Source organism: Acomys russatus, chromosome 23, assembly GCF_903995435.1.
Source record: "Acomys russatus chromosome 23, mAcoRus1.1, whole genome shotgun sequence".
In the NCBI taxonomy this organism is placed as follows: domain Eukaryota; kingdom Metazoa; phylum Chordata; class Mammalia; order Rodentia; family Muridae; genus Acomys; species Acomys russatus.
Window position 1 is genome coordinate 27,695,062 of NC_067159.1, and position 23,654 is coordinate 27,718,715.

Sequence of the window (23,654 nt, forward strand, 5' to 3'; positions counted from 1 at the left end):
CTCAGGGAGCTTAGCAGGAGCTCAGAGGGGCCAAAGGGAAGGAGGAACCCATATGCTCCTTGCTGGAACTAGCTACAGGAAGAGGTAGAAGCTTAAGTTTGTATTGGGCAGAAGAATGGAGTGAGGGGGAGGGGTGCTGAGACCATGAAAACACAGGAAGTGACAGCGTATTTCTAAGGGTTTGGGGGGATTGGAATGGCAGAGGCAGAGGCAGGGGCAGGGAGAGGAGGAATGGAGGGAAAGCAAGGGGGAAGGTGAGACAGCAGGATGGGGCACTCAAGGGTGGAGGGAACCAGATGAATGTATGGCTCCCTGTTTCGGGCAGGGGTGCAGGAGAGCAGCAGGAGGAAACAAGGGGTGGCAGAAGAGCAGTGAGCCTTCTGACTAGGTCCAGAGTAGGGTGTGGGCTTCTTCCCACCGCCTGTGCCTCTGCAGTTGAGAAGAGAAGATGGGGAGGCCTGAGGATGTGCTAGCTAACTGGAATCCCACTCCCAGACCACAGCAGTGAGCTCCTGAGCTGCCTCAATGAACAGCAGCAGCTGGGCCATCTATCCACACCAGCTGACCCTCACCCTCAGGATGCAGCATCTTGAATAATGCCACCCCAGAACTATGCTGGCTAAATGAAGCCTCTAGCTCAAGAAGTTCTTGGGGAAGGGGAGGGGTGCTTCTGGTTTGTGAACAGGGTAGGACAGCTGCAGCAGAAGAAGGGCCAATGTGTGTAAGCTGGACTTTTTTAGGGCCCGATACCTTGGGTACCCTGCTTGAATTTACCTACACAGCCACAGTGACCACCAGCAGCATCAACATGCCAGCTGTACTCCCAGCTCCCCAGCTACCGGAAATCCTGTGTCATTGCTGCCTGCATGGAGATTCTACAAAGTAGTGGGCGAGAAGCCCCCAGACCAGATGAGGATGACTATGAAAGTACATGAAGTACCTGCAGGCTTTTGTTCTGCCAACATCACAGCCTCAACCTGGGGAATACCCAAAAGGCAAAGATAGCCATCCATAGGTGCCCCACCCACCACCACCACCACCACCACCACCACCTCGACTTGTTGCCTGCTACAGCCACAAGCCCTGAAAAGCTTTTCTTCAAACCAAGGGGATTCTGAGGCACACACAGTACTCATCAAGCCCTTGACCTACGATGAAGAGGTGGCTGGTAGAGTGAGCAACAGTGGGGGCAGTGGCCTTGAGAACAGCTACAGTCTTCCCACAGGAGCTGCCTCACCTGAGGGGCCTCTGAACTATGAGGTCTGTGATAGTGAAGAAGATGAGGAGCTGGTATATCCCCTAGCCCAGGGGCTAACACAGAGCAATAAGCCCCCACTATCATCAGAGACGCTGGACTCAGATGAAGATACCATTGACCTGATGGACTACCTGGGTTCCATGCACCAGGTCGCCCTGGCACCAGGCCTGGATGGTCAAGACAAGCTGTGTGTAAATGCCCTTCACAGATGCCCCCAGGAGTTACCAGTCTGTCACAAGATAATCCATGGGGTAGGCCCATGAGTGCCACCTGTGCCACAAAGCTTTCCCCAAGGAAGGAACACTTGGCAGCACCATTTTAAGGGCCAGAACTGCCTTGAGCTGTGCAACCAAAGGCTCCAAAAGGATATGTGCCAAAGCACTACCCACCACCCCATCCCTCCTGGCTTTGACCTCTCCAGTGGCCACCTGGACACCTTCCGTCTCTCTCTGGCTCAATTCTGGGAGCAATCAGTCCACACAAGATTCCCAGTCACAACATAAGGACACCTGAGGAGGAGGACAGGACATCTACCATAACATACAGGCTGAAGGTGCCATTGAATCCTCACAAAAGAGGTGGGTGAATGGCCGGGCTGGAGCAGCACGGGACCTGGGACGCCACAGTAAGCAACAGAGAGGAACATTCCTTCATTGCTGGTGGGAATGCAAACTAGTACAGCCACTTTGGAAATCTATCTGGTGCTATCTCAGAAAACTGGGAATAGGGCTTCCTCAAGACCCAGCTATTCCACTCCTTGGAATATACCCAGAAGATGCTCCAGCACACAACAAGAAACTTTGCTCAACCATGTTCATAGCCGCCTTATTCACAATAGCCAGAACATGGAAACAGCCTAAGTGTCCCTCAGTAGAAGAATGGATAAAGAAACTGTGGTACATATACACTATGGAATACTACTCAGCTATTAAAAACAAGGAATTCCCGAAATTTGAGGACAAATGGATTGAGCTAGAAATGATCATGAGTGAGTTAACCCAGAAGCAGAAAGAATCAAATGGTATATACTCACTTATATCTGCATACTAACTAGCCCAAGGGGCATGTCCCATGAAAGCCTTCACTTACCAGAAACCTGGGACAGAGGGGAGGACATCCTATTGGGACTCTAGGTGAGAGAAGCATGGGAGAATAGCAAAGTAGAAGGATCCAGAGGGTCCTAGAAACCTACAAGTAGAACATTATGATAGGCCGATTTGGGCCCAGGGGTCCCGCTCAAACTAAGGCACCAGCCAAGGACAATACAGGCGGTAAACTTTACACCCCTACCCAGATCTAGCCAATGGACAGAACATTCTCCACAGTTGAGTGGAGAGTGAGGTATGACTTTCACACGACCTCTGGTACCTCACATTTGACCATGTTCCCTGGAGGGGGAGATCTGGTGGCACTCAGAGGAAGGATAGCAGGTTACCAAGAAGAGACTTGATACCCTATACAGGGGGAGGAAATCCCCCTCAGGAGCAGTCATAGGGGAGGAGAATAAGGGGAAAAGGGGAGGGAGGGAAGAATGGGAGAATACAAGAGATGGAATGACCATTGAGATGTAACAAGAATAAATTAATAAAAAATTTAAAAAAAAAATAAGACAAGGAGTCAGGGACACTGAGCCTTGTTGGCATCAGAATCAACTCCTTTCCCCAAGCGCCTTGATTCTAATTCCAAGTTGAGGTTTGAGGCACAAGCTCTCTAGATTGGGGTGATCACCCAAAGAATAATACATGAAACACACTGTACACACACATAGAGAGGAAAGGTGGGGGTTCCATTTCCAACTAGGAAACTGAAGCAATAATCTATCTCTGATTTGTGGGGTCCCACTTTGACTATATGACTTGCTAGGAGGCTGAGGGTGATGAGGATTAGGACCACAGCCTTGCCCTACTCCCTTGCCTCCTGAATTTTGGCTGTGTGTGAAGCAGTGAATTGCGCTTCCCTTAAAAGACTCTTTCCTTGTTCTCTTTTCCCAGAAGTACATTTTGCAAAGGGGGGTGGCAAATGAAGGGTAGATAGGAGAAACAAGGTGAAGCTTGAAAGACTGGGACGGAGGGACTGGGCCTATAAGGATGAAGCCAACCCAGTTCTTATAGACCCAGTTCCAACGCGTAGTCATGGGAGTTTGGATAAGAATGGGGCACAATTGCCTAACTGCATGCCTGACCGTGGAAGGGGCGGGGGGGGGGGGGGGGGGGGGGGGGAGGTAGCAGAGGAGTGCTATCTCCTCCCAGGGGTGGTACTCCCTCCCTGCTTCCAGAGGGCAGGGAGGGCTGGGCCTCTTACCCTCTTCTCTCCACCTCCCTGCCCAAGTGCAAGCAGGAGCAGCCTTTACCTCCCAGGGCTGGCAGGCCCTGACTGGAGACAATTCTAGGCACAAACGTTGTCCTGTAAACCTATTGCTCCTGTGACTTTCCTCGAGAAGGACTTAGGATCACTGTACCCCTTTACTAGTGACTCCTAGCATGGCCACAGTGAAAATATGTCTGCTATTAACTTCTGTCTCTGTAACTAGTGTATGGGGTCTGGTGGCAGAACGCAGCATACTGAGGCTTTTAATACCCAAGCTTCTGCCCTAAAGGCTCTGGTCACAGGAGTAGAGTGCTATGTGCAATTTCTAATCGTTATCACTCTTGTGTGCCTCCTAGGTGCTGTGAGACTGTGGTAATTATTAACCCTCCAGAGAGTGAACCGAGAAAGGTGTAACCACGAAGGTGCTTGGAGCCAAAATTGCTATTCCTCCATGTTTATGCCATGTTACTGTTTCTGAGGAGCTAACTGCTCAGACACTACTGTCTCTGTCTGTAGTACTAGGACAATAAATCACCTTGGCCTTCCTATAATTAAGGGAGTTCCCAAGGGATGGGCATTTAAGTACTAAAACCAAGAAATCACCAAGCAAACCAAGCAAGTGGCTCACCTCATAGCTCTGATCTTGTAGTTCATGTATTTGCTTTTGAGACTAGAAAGCATTACTTCACTTAGACTAAATCAGTTGGCCTCACTTTATGAAACGAGCCTATAAAAGGTAAGAACCTGACAAAAGCTAATACCTAGTAAATTAATCAGCACACACACATAATGGGAAAAACCCACTGGCACTTCTATGGTTACTACTTTCCCATGAAAGCAATACCTGGTGTTCTAAAGTAAAGCATGACTAGCTGTTTGCAAAAAAGCCACGGAAAGTAAAATTCCTTTCATTGAATCGGAGCTTCCCAGCTTGGGGTGGGAAGCGAACACACCTTTCAGGAAAGTATGCCTCCACTCCTGCTAACAGTTAGCTCCCACCTGAATAAAACACAGTTGGGAAGAAAGGGAAGGCGGTCTGGAAAGATGGCTCAGTGGTTAAGAGCACTGACTGAACTTCCAAAAGATTTGATTCCCAGAGCCCAAATGGCAGCTCATACCCATCTGTAGCCCCAGTTCTGGCGGATCTGACACCCCCTCTTCCTTTCCAATGCACCATGCATGGATGTGGTATACTGACAAACATGAAGGCCACGCACTCATACACATAAAAAATGAAATAAAATAAAAAATTAAAATGAAAAGTGTCTGTCCGGTACCCTGAACTAACTAAACTGTAACCAGGGTGAAAGTTATACATTGACAAAACACAGACTGACTGTCAGCAGTTAATGAATAGATAACTAGGTTTTCAAATTGTACCACTTTTCTAAGTTTCTAGCTTTGATTTACTCAGAAAAAACAAAAAGCAAAAAACAAAACAAAACAACAACCAAAAATATTTCTAATTTTGCACATCATTTGTAGGCATGCAAAGTTTACCTGCAGATTTGAGACAACAATTCTGAATAAAAAGGAAGAATGTGGTCTATTTCCCAAATTTAAAAAAATAAATTAATTTCAGTCTTCCTGTCAGAAATTTCTGGTCAAAATTTCTAACACAATCACTTTTAAAAGAAAAAATTACCCATTACTAACAACTAATTTGGAAGGCCACGATGAAAAATGTTATATTCATATTGTATTATCTCTTATACTAATATATTACTCTAAGAAAATCAGACTGATGCAGCTCTTTGGGAGTAGAACTAACAGGCAGATCTTGTTTTATATAAAAAGAAATAAAAAAAAAAAACAACTATCAGTGATACTTTCTAAAACAGTTATAAGGAAAGCTAGGAACAGTCACCACTCCTCACTGTAACTACCCACAGCTATCTCTTTCCTAAAATCTACAGTGCAGGTGGCAAAGCTGTAATGAGAAACTCAACCCTTCTCCTTTATCAGCAATAGCTGGCTCCTGTCCACACACAGTTTCTCCTCAACCATCAAGTGGAAGGAAAATAAAAGCAAGCTACGGAGAGGACAGGGAGATATGAGTATCAACAAACACTGTAGTCAGAACCTCATATCCACTTATGCCTGATAGTGATCAATTTAGCTATTTTAGGCATCAAAGTTTGTAACCCTAACACTCAGGAGGCTTAGGTAGGGAGATCACCATGAGTTCCAGAGGTACAGAATGAGACCCCACCTCAAAATAATAATGATGGTGATAATAGTAATAAATATATTAAAAATAATAAAGCACAAAATTTAAATGAAATGACCCTCAACTATTAGGGCCCAAAGGACTCACCTGTGTAAAAATATAAATTCCAAGGTCTCTTCAGCACATAGGCTGTGGCTTGGGTGGAAAAGAATCTGCACTGTAAATAAGCAAATGAAGCTTCCTGTGCCATTTTCCATCAGACTCACTGATAAGAATCTAACCCATCAGTGTGGAGTTATACAAGTGACAGAACTGAAGAAACCGTGGGTATAAACCAGCAAGACCTGAGTTAAAGCATAGCTGTGGAATTCAGAAAAGCGCAGTGTAAACCCTGGATCCTAGGAACACAGAATAAGCAGCTGAACAATCTCAAAACCTTTATAAGTGCCTTTCTTCTATGATGACCTACAGTTTCCAAGAGTACATGAATAAAGCTTTTAATACTACTCCAGCAGGGAGCACTCAGCCATCCTGTTCCCTGTCATTCCCTTTAGGACTGGGTTTTCCCTCTCATCTAATTCATTTCACAAACTCTGAATTGATTTATGTTGTTAGTGCGTTATGATAACAGAATTTCTTAGTCAACTAGATCAAGATCCATTTTGAAATATAATTAAAATAGTTGTAAATGAGTACGTAAGATTTTTGGCTTGGAAGTATGTTTGAGAACCTGAGATTGCTTTTTCACTTTGCTTACACCTGCAGTATGGAAATAGTATTTTAAATGACTTATTATGGAAGAAAAAATAAAAATAGCACAATCCATGAATTCTATTATTAATAATCTTTGCAAATTAACTCAAGTATTTTATTTCTTTGAGCCTAATTATCTAACCTACCAAGTGAGACTATCAAATTGAAAATCTTAACCATGCTTTACTATTATAAAACTTGCTCAAACCTGGATTTATGAACAAACTGAGAAAAAGCTAGGAAAATTACTTATATGTGGGAGTGGGTAAAATAAAAGCAGAAAAAAAGCAGGAATGGAAGGGAAAAGAGTAAGTTTAATTGTTAAGGTTTGATTTGGTTCATAAAGCAGTTCAGATTAGATCAATGGAGTACTAAATTTACAAATGAGAAATGAATTCAAGTTGATTTCCTAATTTAGGTTACAGAGACTTTAATATGAACACACACTTCATAAGATGTGTGGGATTCCCAATTTATGTATTTCTGAAACAAGTTGCTTAGAGACATGGGACTTCTGGTATTCATATAAAGTTAAGGGCACTGTCAATATAGGCCAGGATCTAGCCAACACTATAATAATCCTAAAGCAGTCATGACAAGTACATGGTTAAGCAGCCAGCAATGCAAATTTATAGGGAAGCAAATTATTTCTCAACCAGGAAAACAGAAAGGACAATTTTCTTAAAATAAATGTAAGTACCTAAGGAACTTACTATGTAACCTTTTGATTGGCTTGATAAATGGACAATCTTTAAACATAGGGCTACAGTTCAACTCTAGCTGGACACTGAGATGCTTTGAAAAGCTAGCAATGTCTAAAGAGTTGATTGTTAATTCAGTCAAGTTCATAGAATTTCTGGAGATCAGGTGTGTGGTTTTTGTTTTGTTTTCTTTTGTTTTGTTTGGAACTTGCTTTGTAGACCAGGCTGGCTTTGAACTCACAGAGCTCTGCCTGCCTCTGCTTCTGAAGTGTTGTGATTAAAGGCATGCGCCACCACGCCCAGCTGACGTTCACGTTTTAATATTTTTATTCTGCTACTGTTATCCAGGTGATAAAATAGAGAACTATTCCCTCTACTGGGTAACCATGAAACAGCACTAAGACAAGTCAACAGAAGTGACAACACAGCTCATTTTTTACATGAATTAATGAGTCTGCATGTATCAACTGAATTAAGAATACACAACCAACTAATTAATGAGGTTTTTTTATATAATAAGTTTAAGTTGTAAAAATTACCAGGGAAAAGTTCCAGCCATAGCTCTAGCAAGAAACTGAGGTCTTAAGCTTGAAATCCCAATGACTGTACTGGTCACTTCAAGAAGTAATTTAAAAACTCTGAAGCTTCGTATCATGAACATAGTAAAATTCTACCACCTCCTCGCCAGATGCCTGAGGAACGTCAATACAATGATAGAACATACATGTAAGAGTTTTGTAAACTACAGAAAGAGAAAGAAAGAAGGAAAGAAAGAAAGAGGAAAAGGAAGAAGGAAAGAAAGCAAAGCTAAGCTAGTTTGGCATAGTTATACACATTCCTTTAATTCTAGCTCTCTGGGAAGTGGAGACTAGAGGATCAGTACCACTGCAAGGTCATCCTCTGCTAAATAGTTAGTGAGTTTAAACCAGCCTCAGCTACATGAGACTTTGTTTCAAAAACAAAACATAAATCTGTATGACTATAATATTTCATTATTTTCTAAAAGATAATTACCATTTCTCAGATAAAGCTAGAGTCAGAGAAAGTAACTACATCCTACCCATAAATATCTCTAGCATGGCTCAGACCTAGGATGACAGGTCCAACATGGAATGTCAATACCACAGGCAAGCCTTTGCTTTAATTACATTCATCCCCAGATCAATACTCTGGTTTCTTGGTGTGACCCGGCCAGCTGACAGAAAGCATAACTAAAGCTAACACTGAAGCACGGCTGCTTTTCTTTGAATGTTTTCCTGTTCCAATAAGGATTCCATCCGTATCATCCTCGCTTTGTTGTTATGCTTTTTAATTTCCTGTCTATTTCCTTACACTAATCATACCTCGATTAAGACACATTCTTATAAATGCCTGTGACATATTTTCCACATCAGGAGAAAACAGTTAAGTGATCAGCACTAATGTCCTTAAATCAGCTTCAGCCTTGCCTTTATCCACAAGAGCATATCTGTTCCCTGCTTCCCCAGCCCTGTCAAATAAACAGACAGACCTGTTTGACTAGTTTGCTCTAAGCCCCACTCAGTAGAAACACCAACTGGACAATGGATAAAGCTATGGAAAGCCATTTTGCTTAGGGAAAGTTACACAACACCAGCAGTGCAGAGCAGGCCTTTCAGAATACTAAGACGGAGCACATCCTCATTTATGTTATTGCCAGAAATGTAAAAATAAATATATTCCTCTTGCTAGTCTTCTACGTCATCAACGCTGTTACGGTAATGGTTAGAGTAAGAGCATTTGAAATAGTGTTTACAGTTTATAACAGGGCTAAGTATGGGGACACACAGTATTCTGGAAGCTGGGGCCAGAGAACCACAAATCTAAGACTAGTTGCGCTACACAAAAAGCCTGGAAAGAAAAAAAAAAAATCTGTCGGTTGAATTACATTCAATTATAGAGGTGTGCCCATGTGCTTTTGTTGTTGTGCGTGTGCTTAAGTAGAATCGAAAGTTTTGAATTTGCAAAACAGGTTACTCAAGAGAAGTATTCTTCCCATGGATGGGCTTTGATGTTGTTTTGATTAGTAAAGTCCTTTAGTTTAGTTTATTTAAAATATGAGGTGCTTTTAAACCATTAGCTACATTTTCTTTTACTGAAAAAAAAATTTTATATGACATAATAAGGTATGTAGTTAATATAGCAAAATATCAGCTTTATTGTTTTAAAAATCTGTGTGTTGTGCATATCTGCAGTATAGTGTATGTATGCTTGTGTTCTTGGTGGTCTAGGTACATATGTGGAAGTCAGAGGAAAACTTTGGATTTCAACCCTCAGTTTCTACCTTGTTTGAGACAAGGTCTCTTGGGTTTGTTGTTGTTGTCCTTGTTTTTTGTTTTTGTTTTTGTTGTTTATTTACCTGCTTGGGTTTGTTTGTTTTTGTAGCTGTGTACATCAGGGTCAGGCTGTGAATCCCCAGGGATTCTCTTGTCTCTACTTCCTATTTCATCATAGGAATTCTGGATTGCAGATACATTCCCAGTCTTGCTATAGGTGCATTTTAATGATCTGAACTCATATGCTGAGGTTTGTAGATTGTGGAAGAAACTGTTACCCTACTGAACTATTTTCCTGGCCCATAAATGTAGTTTTACAAGTGTTAAATGCTTCTTCTTTGGGCCTTTTTAAGGTTTAATATCCAAATGATCCAATTTATGCAACATAAAGGAAATTTTACAGATAATATAGCAAATCTATAAACTATATTTTACTTTTTCTTTATTTTTCTATTTCTTTATTTATTTAGCTTTTCTACAGTGTTTTCCTGTGTAGCCTTGGCTATCCTGGGGCTCATTCTGTAGACCAGGCTAGCCTCGAACTCACAGAGATCCACTCTCCTCTGCCTCCCTGAGTGCCAGGATTAAAGGCTTGTACCACCACCACCATCACCATCCAGCTAATTTTACTTTTTCAATACTCGGGCATACACTTAGTACATTTTTCTCACTCGGAGAAATATTAATTCCATAGTTTCCACGGTATGCTTAATGTAACAGTCAAATCGTGACTTAGAATCTTGAAAATATTTTCACATAAACAATCTAAGGCCATAATGAAGAGCTCTAAAATCTTTCTACTCTGCAGTCTCTCCATCTACTAAAATATTTTAAAACTTAGGCAGCTTCCCAGCCTGAAACCAGCAACTGACCCAGGCTATCTTAGATAACATACCATCAATTCAAAAGTAGCATTTTTGTTCAGGCTACTATACAATGTGTAATGCCTATCCACATGTAACACCCCTCCCTAATCAAACTTCAACTTGCCCTTGCTGTCTCTGGGAGTACTGAGAAAGATAATAAATATCTAGTGAGGAAAAACTGGGTTTTTACACAAATATGGAATAGAAAAAAAACTTTAACATATTAGATCACACAGCTCTTTACAGTTTGTTAGTAATAGGAGCATGTAAAACAGAGTAGAAAGACATCACAGGAAGCCAACTCTACCAAAGAGAGGTACTGATAGCAGAAAGTGTGGCTGGAGACTCTCAAAGAGAAATAGTGGAGCCATCTACATAATAAATTCCATTTCATCTTTACAATGTTAAACATTATACAGTTCATTTTTCAGTAAATTCTTATGTATCCTGAATCTATGCACTAGTGAGAATGCGATTTTTAAAGAGTGAATTAACCATAGATAGACTGCACTAATAGATTTACTAATTTGAGCTATATATAATTACATATACCAAACTAATCATTATTATGCCTTCAAATTACTGTGTAAACAAATGTACTGCGTTCAGGTATTGGCAGGTTGCCAAAACAATTCATATACGTAAACATTTTACTCCCAAAATATTCACTAGTTACAAAACAAGATATTTATGTATGCAGAATGCAAATTCAATTTTAAGTGCTTACCAAGTATATAAAACATCATTACTTCATCCACACAGGAAAAAAAAAAAAAAAAAAAAAAAAAAAAAAAAGACTAAAGTTCAAAGGAGGAGATAGAGACCAAACTCCATGACCATCCTTCCACTGCCAAACAGGTTTATCATTATTTGCTCACAATGTTGAGTTTTAGGCTCTAGATGACTAGGAAATGTCTTCTGAACCATTTGATACGTTATAGTCTGTAAAGTTTTGATATCTATCTTCGGTTTTGTTTTGTTTTCGTTTTTCTGTTTCCAGGCTCTATTAAAATGAACAATGAATATCTTGAGAGATCATCCAATGCATACTTAGAATACCAAGAACCTTAGTTTGAGGGACAGTTCAGCTGGAACAGAGGCTGCTCTGGAAACGCAGCGTCCCCTCCCCCCAGAACTCTGGAAACAATTCCTACCCCTGTTCTAGGACCTAGCTGAGCTGGCTTCTCTGCTCCCTTCACATTTTTCGATGTCTGCTAATCCACTGGCTTCTCAAGTAAGACACTACAAACTGGATCACCTTAGAAAGGTTTTTGAAATAAGCCCTGCCAGCTGGCACTTTGGAAAGTAAAACTCATTATGGATCTTTTAATCAGAAATCCAAGGTCCGTTTTCTTTAAAACAGCTCCTGCTTGTTGGCAGGGAACAGGTAACTTTCTAGTTTTTGATCCTCACAGAAGCCTAATAAAGCTAGTGCTTTGGTCCCCGTTTTGCATATCAAAGGACAGGAACTAAACTGCAAGCCCCAGAACACAGAACTACCTGAGTGAAGGAATAGCAGGACTGCCTTACACTCTTCCTTTTATCTCCTGATGACTTACTTCTTGCAGTTCTCTCTTTTCCCCTCATTCTGCCCCACCCTCTTGCTTTCCACTTCCTTGTTTTTTGTTGCTTCCCATTTCCCCAAACCAGTTGTCAAATTTTAGGCTCCCCCTAGTTGTCTACTTCCCTTCCACCTCTTGGTATCTTTCCCAATGTTCAATGTTTACAATTATGCTACATCTGTCATCTGTGTATCCATCCATTAATCTACCTACTTACTATCTAACCTAGGACCCGTCTTCTCAAAACTTTAAGTGACTCATTGAATGCACATCTCTAGTGGACTTTCCACATCACTTCAGATTCTGTATGTCCCAAGCTGAACCCGACACTTTAGCTTATCAAATCTTACTTTCTTACCCCAAACTTCTGTATCCTACCAGAACATCCACCACCTGCGCCTCTAGACTCTACCATGTAAGTATCTTGGTACTCTTTCTTAACTAAAGTAATACATATATTAGGTCCTCTTACCAAGGTCATCCCAATATATAAAAGCTGTTTCCTGTCTCACATTTCTAAAATCCTTCCTTCTATACTGCTGTGAAAGCTGACCTTTTACCACATCACACATCTGCATAAAGACCCATAACCCTTAGCATGGCAAACAAAAGTCCAGGATCTTATTTCTGTTGAACTTGATTCTATGTCACCTTCCAGAAATCTTTTCACGTCTTCTTGACTTCATAACAAGCTATTCCCAAATCTGTACTCAAGTGCTCTGATCACACTTCTACCACAGCAGTTAAATGATAGCGCTCTTCCATTTTATTCATATTAGTTTCCTACTTTGTCTCAGATGTACAAAACAGATTATAGTATATTGATCTATTGTTCAAATATCAAGACGCTGTACTTCTGAATAACAACAAAAGGCTAGATTTCCCTCTTAGACCCAGAAACTACCTCAGTTTGACTTGACTGCATAGTCTCAGTGCACAAAGACTGGTACTCTGTTAATAAATACTTGATACAAGAGAGGATATAGTCTCGAAATACTGCAGATTAGGAACATATGTTGCTATTTTAAAGACTAATAGACTTTTTCAAACTGATTTGATTATGTAGCTCCTCCTTAGGTAAGTATGCAAAGTAACATTTAAATAATTTAACCAGCATCCAGTATGGTTAGCAGCATTATCACATTACCCTTCTGCTTAGCTTCCAGGATAGGGGGCTATTAACACTACACCAGGTTAATGAGTTTCAATGGCAGAAAGAAAGACACAAAACACCTCCTAAAGAAAATTGATCCAAGCCAACATAAGAAAAGTAACAATTTTTAAAGTGCCAATAAATTTTTTTAACAGCCAAACTGTCTAAAGTGAAGAGATACTCTTGTAAAGGTTTCTCACACACACAAAAAAAATTCTGTATATAAACTCATTAAAATCTTGCATCTACAGGCTACTTTTCTGAGAATATCAATATTCAACCCACAGTACAGCAAAGAGCACATGAGCAAAGATTAGCTATCACAGAATCTGCAGACTCTGTACTTAGCAATGTATATACCTTTTCACAAGGACAGACAGAGATAGAGAGACAGAGAGAGGTGGGGGGGGGTGGATTCAGCATCAGGACCCTCTCCCTCCTTGACAGCAGTAGAAAGTGATAACTGATAACAGAAAGGGGACCCAGACAAAGCACACAAAGAAGAATGGTACCTCTGTCTCCATTCTAGTACTTCTACCCAGCAGGCAGAGAGCAGGAACTGTAAGCAGAAATAGTTTCTGTATATCCCAACAAATGGCAGTGTCAGCTCTTCTACAGATTCACACTTACAAAGATACCCAGCCACCACACAACACACATTAATATAGCCTAGCCAAATGACTTCTGAAGGCAGACTAAGACTTACAAATTGCTCAATGGCTAGCTTTTTTGAAGTTCTCGTTATTAATATTTTGAGGTAACATATATTACATAAGCAGGCAAAATTACTCACTGCTTATCTGCCTTGGCATTTCTCAGGTGTTCTCTGGAAATTGAGAATAAATTAATCAATAAACTTGTGTTGTTTGATATGCAGACACATAATTTATCTTGAAGAAGTCTGAGGGCTGACGGTAGGTTTTATAGCACTTCCTCAATGATAGCAAAACTCAGGGCTGCTCAGGGATACCTTGAAACATCCCAATTTAAGTTTCTAGAAAAGTTAACTATCAAGCAACTCTTATCAAAAAAGAGGTCTCAGATAATCTTGTCCTAAAATCTATTTACTGAATTCGTTTATTATAACAAGTGTTCTAAGTAGCAGTATACACCCAAAAATGTAAAGCTTAGACTCAGAGTTCAGATCACTACAGTAGAAAAAGGCCAGTCATATGTGGGCCAAAAAACTAACCTGTGGTTCTACATGTCAAGAAACTGCTTGCCTATAGTTTAGAAATCTTCCTGTAGCAGTGTAGCAGACAACACTACATTGAAGAGGATATTTGTATGTTTCAGGAACATGGCTTTATAGATAGAAACAATGGCATATTTGGCATCTAGACAAAACACCACACATTCCTGGCATTAATTTTAAGTCAAACAAACCAACAAACAAACAGTTGCACAACTTTACAGCCTAAGACGACCAAAAAACTTAGTGCTTTTCTTTGAGTCTTTTAAGACAGCAGCCATGTAAAACAGTAGCCTGTGTCTAGTCCTGGCACTGTGTCCCCAATAGTGGTGGCTTAACAGATAAAGATCAGATTAAGAAACTTCACCCTGGGTTTCCTTGTAATACAAAGTCCCCCAACTCTAAGTCTCCACCTTTTTATAAGTTTCTGAGACTTTGTCCCTCCTTCCCTTCCCGAGCTCTCCATGACCTTCAGAACTCTCAAAGATGCTGAGCACCTTGGTATCCACACAGGTACAGCGGCGACCCGGTAGGTCACTAAGTGCCGCAGAATGGCATGTTCTAGGTACCCAACTTTATAAGCCCTCAAACCGAATGCCTTGGAGCACACAGATCAGCTGCTGACTCCAGACACCTCTGAGCGTCCTTTAGCCCAGACGCACTGCATCCTCCAGCGAGCGCTCAACGATGCTCCCCCCCCCCCCCCCCCGCCCCCTGCAAACCCCTAGCACTCACTCCAGGACTGGCCGCTCCTCAGTAGCAGGCAATTGCCCCGCGCCCTCAGCCCGCCATCCCCCCTCCCTTCCCCCGTACAGCGCCCTCACCTTCCGACCTGGCCCCGCACACCCGTCCGCCTTCCCAGGGCCCCGCGCGACCGTGCTGTCTCTGCCCACTACTGCGGTTCCGGAAAGATCCTGCGTGTGGCCGCCCTTTCCCCAAGGCATCCCTCCCTTACCTTCAATGGGATCCCAGCGGGCCAGAGAGAGTGAGAGAGTCCCGGGCGGCGGCTGCAGGAGCCCATCCTCATCCCGGTCAAGTGCAAAGTCCCGCGTCCGGACGGACTCCCCCTGACCGGCTCCCGCCGCCCGGGGACCGCCCCCGAAGGTTGACAAGACTGAACTCTCTACAGCCCCGGCTCCGGCCGCCTCAGCCTCCGCGGGCTGGCGCTCACTCACTCACCTCGGGCAGCGAACAACTCCGCATCCCTGAGCCCTCCCGTCCCCCCCCCACCTCCCGCCCGTGTCCCCAGCCGGCGCCCGCCGCTTACCGCGTCCTCCGGCTGCTGCGCGCGGGGAGTTGGGAGAGCGCCTCTGCCGCGGGACGGCGTCTGTGGAGCGCGCGTCGTCGCCTTCCCAGGCTGGGCGTTGAGAGGGACGCTGCGGCGAGCCTGTCGCCTTAAGACGGGCTCTCTCGGGCAGGCGATGCTCTGCTCCCCCCGGTGCCCTCCCTCGGGGCCGCAGCACGCCTGCTCCTCCGCCCAAGCCCGGCGCGCCCCGCCCCGCCCCGCCCCCCGTACCCCCTACGGCGCGCCACCAATGAGCTGGAGCGCGCGCCCAGACCCGCGCGCGCCCCCGCCTCCGCGCCCCCGAGGCTTCCCGGGGCCGCCTTTCCAAACTCCTGGCCTCCCGCCGGCCTCAGGCCCGGGCCACCGAGGCGCGCGCACCCGCGCTTCGACGGCGGAAACCCAGAGGCTGCGACGACGCTGCACCTGCCACGCAGGTTACTCGCCCGCCCCGCCTTTTTCTCCTCAGGCCCCTGGAATGAAGCGGTGCCTTTTGGACGCCGACCTTCTCCCCCTTCCACTTCCTGTCTGTCTGCTGGCCTGAGAGAGTCGCCCCTTGAGGAGAGGCTCCCCCCGGCCCCGTGGTGGAGAGTGGCTGGCGGGAAGGGGCTCACGCCTGCGCACACGTGGAGGGCACCGACAAAACGCGTAGCTAGGGCGCCTGGAAAAAGCCTTTTAAAGTTTTGTCTAGTTGGGTCTGGCTTTCTATTCCTGACTGAAACCACATCTGCCAAGTGGTCTTCCAGAGGAAGAAGCAGCGTTGCCCATGGAACTTGTGTCTTTAAGTGTCAATAGCAGGCCACCAGCTTCAGAAAATCTAGGAAAGGTTAATTTGCTTTAATTCGAAATATTTTCTACATGCACACACACACGATGTCATATATAACATGTGTATATACACATATACATACCGGAACTGAATACGGTCTAGCTTTCTGAAAAGCACAAATCAGGTCAGGCATAAAGTCCAGAAGCTGAAATGCAGCTCGGCAAATTTTTGTGTTTAAATGTTCAGAAATGAAAAAAGGATGCTGTTAATGCTGTTTTGTTTCCTTGCTCCAATTTGACATTCATGTTAGGAAATTCATCCTCAAAAAATTGGAAATCTGTGTAATGATATTTTACAAATCTACTATTCACGGTTGTTCTTATTAAGTCTATTTAACGACTGTAGTGCCCAGAGGTCATACTTATCTCAAAGAAAATAGTGCACTTCTCATCTTCGTAAGTTAGAAATCTTTGTACTTGACCTAAGGAGATTAATAACTTGTACATTTATTAATTTAAATTACACTAGAAAAAATTGGAAAACAATCAAGCATAATAGATAATTGAAAAGAATACAAACATTTTCTTTAAAAAGCTTTATCTGCTTAAAAATCATGTTCCAGTTGCAATTAATTGTCCTTATAAAGTGTACATAAATTCTTGATAAAAATTGACATTATGAATGTAATGAATATTTTGATTTTATTTTCTATAATTTGCATCACATCCGTGTGTTTAATAAAATCAAATGAACTGATCATACTGTAAAATTTTTGTCAGATTTAACCGATAATGAAAAATGCATTCTAGAATATTATGTGTAATTATGTCCATGAATTCTGCATCTATGATCTGGCTGTTAATTACCATGTTTATCACAGCCCAACATTGAAGGGGCATTTCACAACTAAAGTTTAGTATGCTATTGCATAAATTAGAATAGAATTATATTTTTGGACTTTGAAACAACAAAAGAAATTATAAAAGTAAGCTTCACTCTCTTTGTTTTAAAATTCTCTGGCAACCAGCACTCAATATTATTGACAGGATGGTTAGATAAATGAAAGACATTTTCTACTTTCTTTCAAAGAAGGGTGTGTGGTTTTCCTCTTTAATCTATTCTTCAAATTCCCATTCAAATTAGCACTGGATAACATATCTGTGAAGGAAGTTTCAGCCAAGGTAAAATGAAATTGCCTTGTTAGTGCTGCATATTATATTCATCTGTTCATTCAATTATTAATTTCAAAGTCATTATAATTCTACAATGTCTTGGGCTCAAATGATTTCAGCAGAAAATGTCAGTGCTTGTGGGAAATAATAGCTTACCTGGTAATCATTAACTACTAACTTTGTGACACAACTACCTAGGACTGAACTGAATTTCACTATTAGTTAACTGTGTTGCCAATTACTGTGTGCCTTGACGTCTTTACCCATAAAATGGATATGACATGACCTTGGTTAAGTCTTATTCCTCATCCTCTCTACTTTATATTGGATAAGGTTATCACAACAGAGCTTATGATTATCATATCATTAATGTGGCTACAGGGTGCTTAATAAATCCATCTACAGTGGCTTTCACACTCAATAAGTATAATTAATCTTAAAACATCAAAGCTCTCTGATATTTATATTGTCCTGCAATAGTAAGTATTAGCAAAAACTTGTTTCTTAAATGTATATTTTTTGATAATGTACTTACTTATACTGAGACAGTTAAAAGATTTCAGAATCCATAACTGTTTTCAAGATACATTCCTTCAGTCTTTTCACTTCAAGAACAAATTGTATTGCTTTTAAGAAGGTAGTAAGGAACCTGGGCATAGTGGCAAATGCCCTTAATCCCAGCACTTCTAAGGCAGAGGAAGGAAGATCTTGGCTATAGAGTTTTCTCATGGCCAAAGAGAAGTAACAAAGACAGGTTAAAAGACACTTTTTAAAAGTCATGGAAACCTACTATTGTAGAAACTTCCCTGAGTGCTGGGATTAAAGGCATGAGCCACCATGCCAGGCTCCAATGTCAGATTTTAGAGAGATACAGCAGTGCAAAATTGATGGGCTTGTCAGAGGTTGGAAGCAGTTCTGGGGTGCATCACGGTACAGACCTTGCAAAATACTGGATCCCTTCCAGAAATTTCTCATGCCTAATGAACTTCCCCAAATCAGTGGCTCTTGACATCATATCAGATGCTGGAAGCAATTCTGGACCATGGCATCATGGTACAGACCTTGCAAAACATTGGATCACCTCCTAGAAAGCCCACATGCCTATTACGCTCCTTTAACAGGATGGCTTTTGGCAAGATTGCCAATGCTTGAATGCCAGGTGAGCAGCAGGGTGCAGTCTCACACCATACCAGACATACCATGGCTGTTCCAGGAATGCTGAATGCTACAAGCATCATGGTCTTCAATTAAAGGTAAAAGGAACCATACCCAAAACCAAGCTGAGAGAGAAAGAAAATTAGTCCTCCCCAGGGATAAGCTCCCTAACTGATTATCCAATCCCAAGAGGGTCAGTCCTAAAGACATATACATACAAGCAGCAAAAAACAGATCAGTAGATTGTATTTATATAGTTATACATATAACAATAGGGTTTTTTTTAAGGAGACCACAAATTTTAGGAGGAGACATGAGAGGGATGGGGGGTTGATATAATTCTACTTTAATTAAAAATTTAAAAATATTAAGAAAAATAGCTAGGAGTTTTTCATACTTGAAGGACTAGCTCCTCAGAGGTTAACTGGTGTCTGGGTGTCAAAGAAGAGCCAATGTCATCAATGATTTCTGAAGGACATTGAAAGTGTTCAATTATTTGGGCACCATGCCAGGTGTACCAAATTACAAAAACAAAACAAAACTCAGAAATACTTGAAAAGACACCTTCTTCCCCACATCTCTCTCCATAGAGATGTAAAATCTTCCCCTTTATAATCTAGTATAATCATAGAAAAAGTAGCATATCATATCCGACGTGGGGATGCTCTCAAGAATCCCATGTTATTACTTCTCATATATGCCAAGGGCATAGAAAATGAAACATAAGAAACTTCACAGTACAGAGGACACAGGACGGCTGACTTATTTGTCTTGGATTACTCCTTCTCCTGAACAGGTTGTTGGTTTAAAGATAAGAGAATCTGCGTTTTAGGTTATGCTTTTACTCAAAATAATATATCAGTAGTGGTTAGCCAACAGATGCTCTATGTAATTTAAATAATGAGGATGTGGATGTAGGATCTACAGGAATTCTCTGTAGCGCTTTGACAGATTTTCTGTAAGCTTAGAACTATTCAAAAATTTTGAACCCGCATAGATCTGCACCAGGCCCTCTGCATGCAATATGTAATTCTTTAGCTTCGGGTTTTTCTTGGACTCCTAACAATGGGAGTGGGGGTGTCTATGATTCTTTTGCCTTATTGGGGGGCCTATTTTATTATGCTGGGTGGCCTCATCCAGAATTGATATGAATGCTTATAGCTAGTCTTTTGTACCTTGTTATGCCTAGTTTGGTTGATACCACTGGGAGGCCTGCTCTTTTCTGAAGGGAAATGACAGAGTAGCTCTGGGGAGGGGAGAGGCGGGAGATTGGTAGAGGGGAGAGAGGGGAGGCTGTAGTTGGGATGTATTGTGTGAGAGAAGAATAAATAAATAAAAATTTTAAAACTTTCTGTAGGAACCAGGCCCGACTGGGCTGCCTGCCTGTCTTACTGTTTCATGTCCTGTTTCTACCAGCTTCCATGTCTGTGTTTATCTTGGTTAGCTAGTCATGTTTACTGCTCTGAGAACGCACCCCTCCCTTCCTGGAGACTTTTCCTCCTGTGTGCAATCACCTCTTGAGGGATTTCACCTAGGAGGAGGATTCCTGTTTTGCTGCCTATAAGAAGGCTCTTTGGAACTCTGGGAAGGAAAAGAACAAACCACTGCCATGGCTGCTGCTGGGCTGCTGCTCTCTTAGCAAGAAAGACCCGCTGTGTTATTGTGTGTGTGTGTGTGTGCGCATGAGTTAAATCCACAGCCCTTCGCCCTCGACTCGGTACTGTGGTGGCACGGGCGCCACACTTTCAATATATTTAACCATCAGCTAAATTTCAGAATCAAATCAATTTCTATGTTACATAGAAGATAATTGAGGTACTTTGATTATAAATATTCAATTTGTTCTAATAATTTTGAGAATAGTTGCTAAGCTATTAGTGTAAATTTTGATTGCAAGGGCCTTTGAAATGTCTTAGATTTGACTTTCGTTTGGATTTGGTAGGTTTAACTTTATCATAGAAATATGATGATTATAGTTTTATCGGAATAAAGGCCCAATTTTAAAGCTTGTAAAAAGTAAGAGGAAACCATATTCTTTTAACTATGAATTACAAAATCTTCCTCCATTATTGGCATGACATTGATGTTTGATGCTGAGGTACATTTCTAGACCACAGAAGCAGTTATGCAATACTTATAATGTTGTGAGAAGCGTCCATAAGTTTAAAAAGATAGGAATCATTTCTGCTTTCCTCTTCATCCAGTCTTCTCCCTTTTAGTATTTCCTGTTTTCTACCTGTCTTGCTACTACACAAAAGAAAATCTTGTTCCACAAAACTTTACTAGTTTCCTTTTCAGTTGCTGTGGTAAAACACCATGACAGAAGGTGATATTTCTTGTAAGTCCAGCTTTAGCTCACCATACTAGGGAAGTCAAGGCAAGAACTTGAACCACCCACAGGCAATACAAGAGGAAGAATAAACTCATTTGTACATGCCTCCTTGACACTCATCCTTCTCCCTACACTTACACAGTTTGGACCTACCCACCAACAGTAGGCTAGGCCCTTCTCACCTACACTGATGTTAACGAAGCAACATCCCCTACAGATCTGCCAACAGGCCAACCATGCCCTGGTGAGTTTTCTCTAAGACTCCTTTCTAAGGTGATTCTATATCGTATCCAGTGGACAAAAGTAACCGTCACACCAACCATACTTCATGTTCTGTTACCATGCCTTCCACTAAATAAGCTCCCATTACACAGGCTAATATTTCCATTAGATGAGCCCTGAAATTACACTGCTTACTTTTATTAGGTGTGTGTGAACTTAACAGAATGCGACAAAATTAAGCAATACCTCAGCCTCTAAGCTTGCAAAAAAAAATGTTGACAGGGTTTCTACTTCATAATGTGTTGTATAGATTAGGTGAGGTAACCTATAAAACAGCACTCTGAAATCTCTGGTACTTCATAAATGCAAATTGTCAGATGCAATTTCTAAAACTATATTCTGATTTCTGAGGAAAAGCATCCATTCCATGAGAAAACTCCATTCACTTCTGATTTCTTTTCTTTTCTTTCTTTCTTTCTTTCTTTCTTTTTTTTTTTTTTTTTTTTTTTTTTTTTTTTTTTTTTTTTTTGAGAAAGGGTTTCTCTGTGTAGCCCTGGCTGTCCCAGACTCACTTTGTAGACCAGGCTGGCCTCTAACTCACAGCAATCCTCCTGCCTCTACCTCCCGAGTGCTGGGATTAAAGGCGTGCCCTGCTCACTTCTGATTTATCACCAGTAGCCAAACTATTGGTTTCTAAACTGACAAATCATTGCCTGTAACTTTGGATATAGTAAAGCTGAAGTGTTTTCGAATGTTATTATTAACATCCCAGATGTGATCATTCCTCAATAGACTTAGGAAAGAAAGTGAAGTGCACTGCTGTTTTCTTCTGTAGCTCAATTTTAATCCCATTCCTCAGCAGGCCAGAGTGCTCCCTCCTCTATCAGAGGACCTAAGTGCTGTTCCCAGAACCCATTTTAGGAGCCTCACAACTCCAGGGGGTCCAGCATCTGCTCCTCTTTTCCAGAGGCTCCTCTACACATAAGCATAAATTACACAGAGAGACACACCAGTAAAAATAATAAAAATCAATCTTTTAAAAATTTACAAAAACTATATATATATATATATGTGCATATATAAATATTCAAACAGAACCCATATTTACTGTTGTACAAAAACTTTGTACAAAATAGAAAACTTGTATATTTAAATATTAACTTGAAGTGAGATATCCAAATATTAAAGACATTTATTATAAATATTTGAAGCATAAAATGTAGTTGACAAATGCTGCTGAGTAATTGCATGATATAATCCATCTCATATAAGCAATGTATTAAAGAACATTGCTTAGACATAGACATTTTAAGCATCTGATGGAAGATGTACCCTTCTTGCTAACAGGAATATTCAGAAGCTCAGCCAAGGAGACATTGCCTATGTACAATTAACCTGTGTTTTATCCTGCCTGCTAGAACAATTTTCCAAGTTTCTCTTCTCTCTTGGAAACCTGATTAGTTTTTATGAGCAACATAGATCACAGATAATCCAGAATTACATTTGTGTTCATGGAATTGACAGGTAAGGGTAGTGTAACACTGAAGAACTCATAGAATACTTACTCAAACATTGCTCGACAGAGCCTTCATGAGTTAAGTGCATTCATTGCTCTCCACTGTAAATGTTGTAATTACTGACATAAGTGATTAGATGGCCATGGTTTAAGTGTTCACTTGTGATTCTTATCAAATATGTTTACTTACCAGGGAACAGTAAGCGTACTGCATCTAAGAATATTATCCAGTTTAGTTGTAGCTACACCTGCTAGAAAGGAAACTCAGGTACTATCTTTGAGTGTACCTCCTGTACATGAATATATTTCTGTCCCTAACTAAACATGATTTAAAAGGTGGATATAAAATAGTTAGAGTGGAGAGTGAGATATGACTTTCTCACGTACTCTGGTGCCTCACATATGACCATGTCCCCTGGAGGGGGAGACCTGGTGGCACTCAGAGGAAGGACAGCAGGTTACCAAGAAGAGACTTGATACCCTATGAGCATATACAGGGGGAGGTAATCCCCCTGAGGAACACTCATAGGGGAGGGGAATAAGGGGAAAATGGGAGGAAGGGAAGAATGGGAGGATACAAGGGATGGGATAACCATTGAGATATAACAAGAATAAATTAATAAAAATAAATAAATAAAAAGAGCCATGCAATGCACTAAATAAATAAAGAAAGAAAGAAAGGAAGAAAAAAAGAATCTGATATTTTATAACTAAGTATAAGGATATAGTATTTGGATATGTCACTTATGCTAATTTGATGTTTTTCTATCCTAATACAACATTTTTCTATAATAGAATTTTAAGATCTCTTAATTTATGGTTCTTTCTTTTACTTTACATTGTATTGTTAATTTGTTTTCCACTGAGTTATTTTAGTTTTTAATGTTTTTACTAGATCATATCATATCTTCTATAACAAACCATACTGGGTGTCTCAGACTGCTATACAT

The 23,654-nt window shown here is 41.4% G+C and overlaps 1 protein-coding gene and 1 pseudogene across 1 annotated transcript in view; one reads left to right on the forward strand and one right to left on the reverse strand.

Moving 5' to 3' along the window:
* The window catches only part of Ugt8 (UDP glycosyltransferase 8), a 61,745-nt gene extending 46,060 nt beyond the window's left edge, over positions 1–15,685 (reverse strand). Inside the window, exon 1 of the mRNA XM_051166028.1 lies at positions 15,524–15,685. The gene's annotated coding sequence lies outside the window, so the exon portion shown is untranslated. The remainder of the gene's footprint in view (positions 1–15,523) is intronic.
* Positions 312–1,521, forward strand: LOC127206174 (zinc finger and BTB domain-containing protein 7B-like; annotated as a pseudogene).
* Positions 15,686–23,654: the final 7,969 nt, after the last annotated feature.